Source organism: Mesitornis unicolor, unplaced genomic scaffold (assembly GCF_000695765.1).
Source record: "Mesitornis unicolor isolate BGI_N332 unplaced genomic scaffold, ASM69576v1 scaffold28639, whole genome shotgun sequence".
NCBI lineage: Eukaryota > Metazoa > Chordata > Aves > Mesitornithiformes > Mesitornithidae > Mesitornis > Mesitornis unicolor.
The window spans coordinates 25,991-38,985 of NW_010205719.1; positions in this window are offsets into that span (position 1 = coordinate 25,991).

Below are 12,995 nucleotides of genomic sequence, written 5' to 3' on the forward strand. Positions count from 1 at the left end.
AGATATTTTTTGTTACAGATGTGCTGGATTCAAACAGGTCCTAGTCTTTAGAGCATTTTAATAAAAATGGAAAACTACTGACAGAAGGTTGAAACATTACTAGAGGGAGTCTTCAAATCATTTATACTTTATAACTAATACTTGGATCATACCCAAATTTATTTCAAGCTCCTCATCTGGTGATTTAATTTTCTGCGGACAGCATGGCACCACCAATTGTGAGAATCCTTGTACAAATTAAGAGACTATCCAAGCTCAAGGTGTAAGTGTTCACCTTGTTGATTATTAGTAAATTCAAAAGGACATCATACTATAATATTTATTCAATCTTTAATCCAACCAACTGCCAGTCTATGAGGAATGAATGTTTAGTAATATAATTTGAGACATATCCTGGGCAGAACATGAACCTAGGAGCAATGTTTTTGAACTTTCAGTCTGTTGCTGGAACAAAAAGAATAAGCGGGTAAATACATATTTATGTTGATTACCCAGGAGATAAAGATCAGTGATATGAACAGATGATTGCATTTCAAAATCCATTAATATTATTCAAATTTCTTCCAATAGCTTCATGTTAGATCTTGCGTAAATCTTAAGTACCTCTCATCTTATTTAAAGAAGAAAGCATAGTTCCTCTCCACAGGGTAAAGTGATCTAACAAGTATTAGCATTTCCTCTGAGATCTTTGAGGAGAAGCAGCAGCTAAATCAGCTCAATATTACAAATGCAGAGATCTTTAATGTAGAGCAGAGATGTGGAAAGCCTATCTCCTCCTTCACTCTTCAAAAGAACCTCTGTAATAATTAGCAACTTAAAAGTCTATGATCAGTAATGCAAAGACTATAGAAAGGACTTTCTTTCTGCAGATGAGCAAATTGCTAGGAGGGAATACTCAGCATGCATACAAAGGAAATGTGAGTTTTTCTAAAACAAACACCTCTTTTATATGGCAATACAGCTTAGAGAATTGTGTGGCCCGAAGACCTTCACCAGTGTTGACATTAGAATTGTTGAAACACAGAGCTGTAGCAATCTATCAAATGCAGATAGCATATTGGTATTATTTAATAATCAAAGCAATGATCAGTAAAATAATCCTTCCTTCAGTCACATTAAAGTTGAAAAAGGAATAGAACCAAATCAATAGATAGTATTTGGTTCCCAAAGTAAGCAGGGATTTTACTTAACTAATGGTTTTGGTGGTTAGTCTATGCAGTGCTGGTTTTGTCTACCCAAGGTATGACTTCTGTGGAATGATTTCCTAGCATGCATTCCAAAGCTGGCCACCAAAAAGCTGAGACATCTAGAATCACCAGTCACTTTCAGAGATGTTCCTGTGACCTAAAAATTTTTTTCTCACCATATTTTGTTCATTCTTTTCATCATTCCCTTTCTGCTTTACTCTCAGACATCCTCAGGCAAAGGATTATCGTATCAGAAGGGTCAGAACACTTCTGTGGTTTACAGATACCATCTGGCTCCAGATAGCATCCTGGTATTATTTAATAATCATCTGCTCTGCCTGTGGGAGCTGGTCAGTCTCTTTAGTTGTGCCTCCTTAGAGGGATTCTTCAAACCCCATGGCATCCTTTGGAAACAGTCCTGCTTTGTGCAGTGGCTGTCCTGAAGTGCTGTTGACAGTGCATAAAGCCGGGATTCATCATACATGTGGTGTTGGCCTTCCACAGTGTAGGTGAATCTACACTGAATCCGCAGTGAACCTGCAATGAAACTGCAGTATTCTACACTGTAGAGGAATCCACAGTGGTGATTCATCCTGTCCTACAACAGATGTAGGGTAATGAATATTCTTCTCTGGATACTTACATACTGACTGTACAGGAATCTAAAGAACTTAGACTAGACATGTGACTCGGCAAATAATAGCTGCAATGAAAAAGAACAGATTCTGCCACAAAAGTTGAAAAATTATACATTCAGAGGCTGTTAAGCCACATAAATGATTGGACTGTGTCTCTTGACCTTCTTCTACATGAGCAAGACCTTTATTACCCATTTTTTCCCCTGAGAAGTTTCTTTACTTATCTTAATAGAGTCACTTCTCAATTTCATTTTGATAATCTAAGCAGATTTTGTATTCTGATTCTCTTACTCAAAGATGTTCTCTCCTCATTTGAGTATCTGTCATGGTTATTTTCAATTTATCAATACAAAAATTGTGGGCATCATATTAATTCTTATCAACATCTCATCTGGAAATGAAACAACTTCCTTTCATTTTCTTGCTAATTTTTTATTTAGAAAATCTGAGGACCATGATTTGTTTTTCTCTCCATATTGTCACACTGGAAACTTACACTGAACTGCCACTCTGCAAATTTGGTTGGTTTTAGTTATCACTTTTCAACATGCAGTCATTTCTTTGTAGGTCTGAGTTCCTTAGTTTAAATGTAGAGATTTATACCAGCTGTAATAAAATGCATTTAACTGGCTGCACTGCAACATGCATCTCACTCGGGATGTTCATTCCCCAAAGGAGGACAATGCTACTTACCAGCCAGAAGCTGGCAGCACTGCATGGTCCCAGATTAGGAAATGGTGTGCTTGATGCAAGTCTATGGATGTTCCATGCTGAACTAAGCATATCACTTCCTACTGCACCTGTCCTATTTCACAATCAAATACAGAAAAGCTCCAAAATACAAGATCGGAAGGGCTTAAGTGGGCCATCTTACCGAGTCCTGCACAGCCGCAGGCTGTCAGGTCCTAGATGTGGCTGATGGTGGCACTGGGTGCATGTCTGATGGTGATGCCTCCTGCATCAGTATGAGAAATAACAGCAGCTTTTCATAGTAACTCCCTTCCTGAGCAGTGAGTTCTTCACTATGAAAATTTGTTATTCCTGGGCAAATAGAGGTACCTGTCTGTAAAGGGTTAGTATCAGAGTTGTCTGACCCTTACACAGATGCCAGTAAAGTTGCTTTATGCTTTTCTGTAGTTCCTCAAAACTTTCTCTTGTCTCCAGAAGTACTGTACAGGTTCCCTCACACTTCAAGAGAGGTGACTTCTGATTGGGCACCACTTGGCTTGCTTAACATGTCCTCTAAAAACATGAAGAGAAACAGTGTAGCAAAGAAGAGGTCATATATCTCTAGGAAAATCTGTCTCATCTTGCACATTGCAAATTCACACAGTTAAGAAAGTGCTCAGAGAGACTCATGTACAAATTTAACCTTTGGTGTAATGACAATGTCTCCGCTTATGTTGGCAGATATAATGCTGAGCCCAGTCTCCTCATCTTCAGAGGAGGATTTAAAGACTCAGATGCTTCTGTTTGGCTGACTGTGTAAGGCTCACTTCTATGGGCTCTTCTCCAAAGCATGTTCCTCTCCAAAGCAGGTGCTGGGGAGGTGGGAGTATGGCAGGGTGGGAGGGCCACCAAACATTTGTGGTGGCTCCATGTTGCAGAGACCATTGGTGACTCTCAGGGGATTGTCTGCACAGTAAAAAGTGGCAGACCCATTGGAGCAACCAGGGAAGGATACGTGTTTTAGCTTTTCTGTCTCTTGGTCAGTGGGACCCATTCTAGCATACCTCTACACTGCACAGCACCTCCTCCTCTCTCATCCGTCATGAAGGCAGTTGGGAAGGCCAAAATGCTATCTAAATCTCACATCTGGGAATACAGAGACAATACAATACCTAAGATACAAGACTATTTATGAGATAATTTATTGTACATCTTCTGGCCCATGTTATCCTTGAGAGTGTAACCACAAAAAGTATGTTGAGAACGCATGTGATTTTTCCCTCCTAGGTACATTTAAACACATGAAAGATCTACTGAGGCTTCAGCATGCAATTAAATGTCCATTTCCTCAGAACAATTCCCGTGCAGGGAAAAGAGAGCAGAGCGAGTTTCTTCTTACTTAGGCATGGCCTGGTTGCCTAAACTTCTACCACCAAAATAGGAGGAAAAAAGTACTTCTTGAGTTGAGTTCACCCTGTCCTCAGTCAGACCTCTAAAACATGGTGAGCTGAACCCCCGTGCTTTCTGGCAGCAGCAATGCATTCACGACGCTGTGTCACCCTCAGGCTGCAGGCAATGGTCAAAAGCTGATAATTCACAGGAACAGAGTGAGGAGTCTCCCCATCTTGGGTTGCGTCTGGGAGCCAGCAGGGTAATGTCAACTGGCATGGACTGCTTTTGGCAACCTGCCGGTATTTTGCAAGTCAGGAGACCTGATAATTTTTTAACTACAGAAATATGGTTAAAACCTCGAGACATTTCAGGGCAAAAGGGTTTAAGGGTCTCTGCTGGAGAAAGAACTGAATGGATGGTGTGTAAATGAAGTACAAGCACTGTCGGCACTGGTGATTTTTTCTCACAATATGTCGTGCTAGGGACATCATTCACATTTCTGAGCACAGGCATCTGACTTTCAGGCAGAGGTGTCTGGAAACACACAGTAGGACAGGAATTTGGACACTCCTTTCTTTCAGCCAATTTCACTGCTTTGAGGGTTAATGGCTGCTGGAGTCTCTTAGAAAATGACTGCAAACAGTGGAAGTCCCATCCTCCTGGCATTCTAAGCCTCCATGGCTAGCAGTTTTACATTTTTTAGAGGTGAAATCAGCTTCATTTTTCCTTAAGGAAAATGGGTACTTGGAGTTAAAAGACAGCTTGGCCTCTGGAGAAGTAGGCACCTCGCTGTAGTATGCTTGTGCTTGAAATCCCTTTCTGAGAAGGGAATTTCATTTCTTTATTTGTTACCAGGATAAATACATCTAATGTGAGAGTGGTCATTCTGCCGGTGTTATGATACACAAGCAAAATGACCATTCACCAAGTGGTATCATTGCCTACCAGGGAAACAGCAAAATGGGGATAACCAGTGGCTCCTGTGCCACCTAGACCTTTCTCACTTCTCTTACAAAAATCACAACACCCGGTACCAGGCACAAATTCCTGCAGTTCCAGTGAACAACAAACTTCCCAAGGCACTGTTTGCTATCACATGTTAAGATTTTTCTGCCTTTTTTCCTTTAGCACTGGCAGCAAGGTTTTTGGAAATTTTTAATAGAAAGGGATTAGACTCCTGTGAAACATAGGTTATTTCCTCACTTGTTAATATGCACTGCCCTCTTGTGATAAAATATGTTTTCGGTGTTGTCTAGATGTTCCCTTCCTCTTTTTCCCTTTTTGTAGTTTCCTGTTTGGTTTTGTTTGCTTTATTTTGTTTTGTTTTGTTTTTGTTTGGGTTCCTCTCCTAAACTCCAGGGCTTTCTTTAAGGCTTTTTTCCTAAGGCAGAAATAATTTTTATTACTATTAGAAGGATGAAAGGAAAGTTGCAAAAAGCTTGATAAAAATATTCTTATCCAATTTCACTCTTTTATACAGTTGACATTATCCTAGATTGCTTTACTGAATGTACAGGAATCAGATGGATATGTAGACAGCAATTACTCTAAAGTAAAATGTAGACACAAAAGGATGAGGAAAATATCTAGTGATCCATTGAAAAGGAAGTGTTTGAAGAAAAAATCACCTCGGAGAACCAGCATGCAACGATGTTCTTAGTTGCATAGTCACCATCATAACAGCCTGGTGAACTAGCCAAAAATCTCCCAAGTCTCTTTAAAGGAAAGCTACTTAATGTGGTAAAGCTCATCTCCAAAACTACACAGACGCAGAAGTCACTTCCCAAAGCTAAACAGGCAGGCAAAGCCGCTCATGGCTTGAATGCAATGGATGCAAAACCACTGCTGGCTGGGAAGGGAGGGAGGAGGAGAAACCCTCCAGGAGTAGGAAAAAGGCAGCGTGACCGCCCCAGCAGCTGAGGTGGTGACACAGAGGAAAGCCCAAAGAGAGACCTTTTGGGTTAAGTGCTGTTTGGAAAAGAGTTGCCACTGCCTGTGTTTTGGGCAATGTGCATCAAAGATACCCAGCCATAATCCTCTTGTCCTCTGAATGAAAACAATGCACAGGGATGTGAGTAATTCCTTCATGCTGCCTGTGTTGTCTTAGCCATACAAGTATAAATGAATTCTTGAAGTTTATTTCCTGGATACCATATAGGTGGGAAATTTTTTTATACGGTGTCTGCAACTTGGTGAGGAGCTTGGTTTTCTTTGCTCTAGTATTTCCACTTCTTTGTGTTTTCCCATAATTAATATTGTGGCCACCATTGAAGGACCAAGCATCTGCTAAACTTCCTATTATGCTTTTGAGCTCTAGGGAGAATTTTCTGACTAAAAGGATCAATGGACAGTTACTAGGTAGCTTTCTCAGAGATTGTATGAAAGAAAGGAGATTTTCAGGTGAGTTATCTGTTATTTATGTCCAAAAGAAGAACTGAATGTTATTACAATTTAGGATGAATAATTTGTTAATTATATTCAGAGCTAGGATCTTGAAAGTTTTCTTGTAGTCAGGATCCCTGATACACCACTAGCAGCACTTAGACATTAACTTTCGTGAGCTATTTAATTCTGCCGTAGCTCCAAATAAGAGGTGTTGAACAGTTCTTAAAAAATCTCACAGTTATAGGAAGCAAAAAATCAAAACTGGTGAATGTATAACAGAAGGAATTTAGCTTAAGGCTCACAAAAATATGTATCAGTGCAAAGCAAAAAATCAGGACTCTCCAAATCAAAGTCATCCCCATGACATGTTTCAATCTACCTATGCTCATGGAGTGTGAAATAGTCTTTAGATATGGGATTGTATACTTAGTAACTCTACAATGAGTGAAAAAAAATGCTATGTGATCTGGTAATTAAAGACAACACTATGTGTGATGTGCTGATGGGAGAAGAAGGGAGAAAAAATTAAACAATAAAGCTGACAGAAATCCTAAATACTGACCATTTCTAACATTTGATTTCTGGAATTTACAAACCTTTAAGGTTTCTTTGGGATTTTGTTAATGCAATGCCTCCCTATATATAAGAAAAGAAAACAAAAAAAATAATAAACAGAGAACATATTGACTTTCCTACGCTGAGATTTTGTGGTCAAACACAAGCCTGATTTTCTTCACTGAAAATCACAAGACAGCGGAACTCATAGAAGAAAACCTGACCTTTTATTTTGCAATAGCAAAACAAGGAATGTTTTTCCTGACTTTATTTTTAATATGAACAAATCACGTTATCCAAAGCATACAAGGCCACAGAAGCCAAGGCAAGAAATCCACCCAGGAGAATTGTAGAGAAACTGTAACCGTGATTCTATAAGGGGAAGTATCAGGTTATCACAGAGATGCGGCTGTCTGCCATCAAGAATAAGCAAAGGATTCAGTGATAATCTTCATGTGTCCATGCTTGGAGATGGTCCATGTGAATGCTTAGTTTAACCTAACATCTTCAAAGCCAGATGAATATTATTGTCCTGCTCATTTCCTTAGATGCTGTAGATCTCAAAATATACTGGTCAGTGCCAAGGAATATGAAAAAAAAAAAAAGAAGGTTAAACTGGAAGCATGTGTTGTCTGTCCCAGATGTACTCCAGCATTCACCCTACTGGGCTGGGCACAGGGGCACAAACTATTGGAAAAATGACTATAGAAAACACTGCACTTCTCTTCAGCTCCAGGAGTACCTGGAGTCACCTGACCCACACTTAGTAGTTTCCAGGTTTTCTTTTCATAAGCAAAAAAACTGATAAACAAAAAACCTGATAAGCATTTCTCCTCTCTCGTCTCTGCCATTTCTGAGACAAGAGCCTCTCAACAGACATTTGTAAGAGCCACTGCTTGGAAGCTCCTTATCACAAATGCTGAGAAAAATAGGGAAGAGCCAGGACTTGAGCGTACCAAACCCTATAGCCTGTATATTTCCATCCTTCCTACCAACTGTCACCTTAAGGGTTGTTCATGACCCAAGCATCCTCACTGTCATAAAGAATGTGCTTAAGACGCACCTCAGAGATCTGCTATGTGCTTGGCCCCTTGAGTCCCTTTTCGGACTAGATATCCTTGTAAATGGGAGCATGGATCCAAGATGGGATGACCGTATGCTACTGCATAAGGTGGGGATAACCGAAGAATGTAAGATAAAGAGACAGCCAACACCCCTTATGCTATAAAGACCTAGCAGTGAGTAAACAGCAAATGCTGTGGAGGTTCACTCCAGAAAAATATTCAAGAAATACTTGAACTACATGTGAACTTCGTACTGTTGAATCTGCAGAGCTGACCCAGAATGGTCATGAGAGCAATCTCAGTCCAGAAATTTCTGCTACTTCCTAATTTCAGCAGTGCTGATAGACTTTCTGTGGTATTTTGGCACAACAGCAGATTAGGGTGAAGTGAATGACCCCCAGCTTTTTCTCAAAATCTGCAGCAAAACTGAACTGAAGCAAGATGAAAATAGCTATGTCTGTTTTCTTTCCCGGTTTTATGGGTATGTTGCAAACCACAACACTCAAACTGATGAAAGCACAGAATCTCATTTATGTAAGTTTCTCTGAAGTGGGAGAAAAACAAGACATAAACAATAAATTCCCATTCAAAAAGCCACACATCCAGGGATTTGGCCATCTGGAACAGCATTCATGCAAAGAAAGCAAGAGGCAACTACCCCTTTCCCAGTTTGCCCAACTTCTGGACTGCCACCGGGCATGGGCTGGCAACCCTGGGCTTGCCACCACCTCACAAACTCATTGCAAAGTGGGTAGAGCTAGTTGGCAGCCAAATCTCTGTGGGGGCCACAGAGCAGTGGGACCGGCTTTCCCAGAGACACTGGAGTGTTTGCACGTCCTTCCCACTCTGCTTGCATGCAGGGATCTGCCTCCCATCCCCAAAACCTGGGGATGCTGTGCTGTCATGCGTAAGAGAGCTTGGGAGAGGTCACCCATGCCAGCTCAGAAACAGCCCCTGGGGTGTGCAGTGGAGCAGCCAGTGCTTCTGTTTAAATTTATCTGACAGCTCATAAAACAAAACTGCATATTTGGAAAGAAATAATTCCAAGAGAAAATTCCCAACCAGTCTCATCAGAGGCTGCTCTTGATGTAAAAGCAGCCTGGGAATAGAGAAGTAGGCATTTCTCTTTCCACCACTGGTCTATAAGACTCCCAGCAGCATTTTTCAGCACCAACGTTAGCACAGTCTCCATATCCCTACAGTCAGCAGAGAGTTTGTGACTGACAAAATGGGAAAATACCATTTCTTTCTCTAGTGTTAGCTGGGAAGCACTAATTTCTTCCCCGTTAATTCTTGATGGCTTGGTAGGAAAGCATGTCTCTTAACAGCCTGGCCAAGTTCATTATCTAGAACAAACCCACGGTGAGGCAGGGCTGTCTGGTGCCAAGCATGGGTCTGTCCTAATTATCCTGGCAGATGTCACCCTGCAAGAAGAGCTGGGCAGTGATTATGGCCCTGCAAAGAGCACACATGCGCTGAAGGCGCTGAACTGGCCACTGCTCCCTCTCTGTTTTGTCATTTGGTGGGTCGCCCTTTGTAATTCACCAAGCACAGTTAAATAAATGTGTGTGGGGTTTCTTTGAGTAAACCAGAATTTAATGTCATTTAGCAGCTCAGTGAACAGAAAGAACAAAATGTAATCTTCCAAAAGCACAGAAAGCAGAACAAAAACATCCCTGCTTCAGTCCAAGTTCAAGTTTTGGTTTCCAGAAACACCCTAGCTAACAAACTTGGAAAGACACATCTTGAAGCTGGTGGTGCTGGTGGCTTCATGCTGCTCCTTGGTGTTTTTGCTGGCCAGGCACAAGCCCTGTGAGCCTGGGCACCTGCCTGCTTGCACTGGTGCCAGCCTTGGTGCTAAGGAAGGGGAAGTCACATTTATTCCAACATCTGCACAACTTGATCCTCTCTTAAATCCCACTTCCAATCTTACTGAGCTGTGATGCAAGCCTGGGGCTGGTCATGATGATGGTGGTGGGGTGTGCTGGTGACCTTCAAGGGCCATTCCCACCCTGTGTCCCAGGGTGCTAGGTCTTATTCCCTCATCAGTGTTGCCTCACTCTGTGGTGAGTGCTACAGAGGCAGCAGCGTGGACCCTCTGCCTGGCACCGTGAAAGACCTGGCTGCTCTCATGGGACTCTTGGCTTCCCACCCCTTCTTAGCCCACAGCTTTCTTCTGGAATGTGCACAGGTTTCAGGTTTGGCCAGCATAGGCTCCTCATGTCACCCACTGGCAGATGGACAAGCACCAGATAGCAAAGTGTGCTTTGGGGGATAAGTCATTGCATGGAGTTTCTAGCAAAACTTTCTTGTGGTCAGGGGTATGATGAGAGTAACGCAGCACCTGGGGCTTTTGTCATAGGCTACCATCTCTGGATTTGCAGTGGGAGGGATGCATATGTGGCACCTTTACCACAGCAGCCCCTGGGGTTGGCCTCCTCTGCCCTGCCTCACCCTGTGGTGTTCACATCGGCATTTCCTGGGGCTGCTGGCACTTTGCAGTGAGCTTTTAGGCCCATGATCATCTCTGAAGCATTTTTCTTCTGCTGTGATGAGAAGAAGTGGAGTGATGTGAGGTTCTGCTCAAGTCTCTCCCATCACCTTTCCATTTTTTAACATTGTGCGTATTTCCTGGGTTCGTCAACATTTTCTTATGAGTAAGTTGTTACCACATGTGCCCAATAAGGTTCCAGTTTAATGCTTGGGCCTAGAGTGGGAAAGGGGCACTGAGGCATTTAGTAGCAAGTGGGTACAGTGGTGGGAAGATGTGAGAGATGGTTTCTAAAACCTGTGGTGGCCGAACTTGAGGTGCTTTGTACACCCAAGGGAAGAGGGTTAAAGCGAGAAACCTCTGCCGGCCCCCGTCCACTCTTACAAGAACTGCACCACACTTGACGCTCTATTCACATAAACCCATGTGTCACATTGCAAGCTGAGCATACCCCATCCCAACACATTATATTTTCCACTCATTAACCACTTCAAACGTAGCATCATTTTTACACAGTATATTATTCCAAAAGTCATGAGCAATCTTTCTTAAAAATAGCTGCCTGCAGTCAATCCAGGAGCAAGTGTTTGGGGATACTGTACACTTTCCAGTACCCAGTTTCACATAGGGGTAATTTCCACTGGGATGACCTCTCTGCTATTTGCTCTACCACGACCCAGTGCGATGACCCTCAGGGAAGACAGATAGGTTGCAGGTGGTAGCACTTGACATATAAAAGTTTTTCAATTCTTTCTGCTAAGGAGACAGTTCTTGTGCTAGCAGGGAAGATGCACTTGGGCTACCATTGAGAAATGTGAGGACAGCACTTGCTAAAGCAGGCCAGTCATCTCCTGAGCCAAGCTGCTGTGTTTTAGAGGTTTTTCTACCAAAGCTGTAGCTGACAATGAGCTGGCACCTTGCTGAGCAATGTCACACTCATGAGCAGTCTTCTGCTCCTGAAGACATTCAATGAAAATTAACAGGAAGGTGCCCAGAGCACTTTTTTACTGGGAATCGCTTGCTCTCAGCTGATGTTGATTTTACTTATAGGCTGCCTTTCCCTGCAGGCGAAGCATACATGACAAATTGGTGGTGCAATGTGGGCTCACTGCACACCACAGCCCCTCACTGAGTCTACATGTGGAAGACAGCATTGTTTGTGCTCCCCAACTTAATTTTTTTCTCTCTGTATTTTTGTGTAAAAGAGCAATAAGCATCTCTGTCCATATCGATAGGAATAAACTAGCACAATTAATAAAAAATGAAACAAGCAGGGCTGTTTTGTTGTTAGCGATATTTACACATTTTATTGAAACCTGAAGCATTAAAAATGCTACTCTAATGTATCAGGGGAAAATAAAAGATTAATTATGTACCTTTCAGACACAAAATAGTAGTAATTTTATGGGCACCCATGCTGTTATTTCAAATAAGCAAAACGAATTTCAATCAAAAACCAACAGAAACAACAGGCTGGTTAAATAGGTAGATGACAGGCACTTTACCAGGCAGTGATGATCACCCAAGGGTAGCTCAGCTGCCTTCAGTGGAACATCACATGTGTGGTCAGCAAGATTTCCCATGAAGAGTCCCATTCAAGGTCAGATTTGACTATCCCTATGCACTTCCAGAGACAGACAGATTATCTGTGAAGTAAGATACTGGCAGGTATAAGCAGGAGCTGACAAACCCAGCTCTTGTGCCCTTATGAATCAGGGCAGATTGTACCTGATGTGCTGAAGTGAAGGACTTTCACGCTCTGTAAGTGTCAGGGTGTCTCATGCTTCTGACATTCTGGATAAAGATACCAGTGACTGTCGATCAGGGTAGAAATGGGTCTCCGTGAACTTTTGAATAAGGTAATGTGATAACAAAAATTATTTTAGGGAAAATAGTACAAAGTCTTTCGCTGAGACTACATATGAAAGTCATCAAAGACTGTACTGTTACACTTTCGCTCATGCACAGCTACAGGCTTGACGCGCCTCTAGACTATGAAACAAAAAAGGAAAAAAAATCAGAATAGAAAGTCTTTGAGGCACAGTATAATAATTTATATTCTATATTTGAATTTTGGCCAGAAATAAACCACCAAAGTGAGGCCTCTGTAATGGTTTTGCAAAGAAAGACTAGATCAACCACTTCTTAGGTCATGAATAAATCATGGCCAATAAATCACCACAAATCTGTTAGGTATGTGATGAATTCTTGAGGAAACAGGATTATCTTCAGCAGATACATTTATGTTAAGAGAGCACAAGCAGGTTTTTTCTTTAGTTTGCTAAGGATTTATTAGATTACTTCCATAAATCTCAATAACTTTTGCTGTCCAGTTATGCTCAACACAAGAATGCATAAGAGAAGAAGAGTCAGGGGAGGTCACCTCAAGAGTCCACCTAGAGAGCATCTTGCCTGTGAAACTGGCCATCAGTAGAAGCCTGCCTGAGAGTACAGAAATGGGGAAAGCACAGAAAAATATCTTTTAGCTTCTAGCCGTCAGGGATGTGGGAACCCCCTAAACCAGAGTTGCACCCCAACAGTCACATATGGGACCAAACTTCTGTGAATTTGTCTTGCTCCAGAGCAGCATCTTTGCATGTGTGGCTTCCACAGC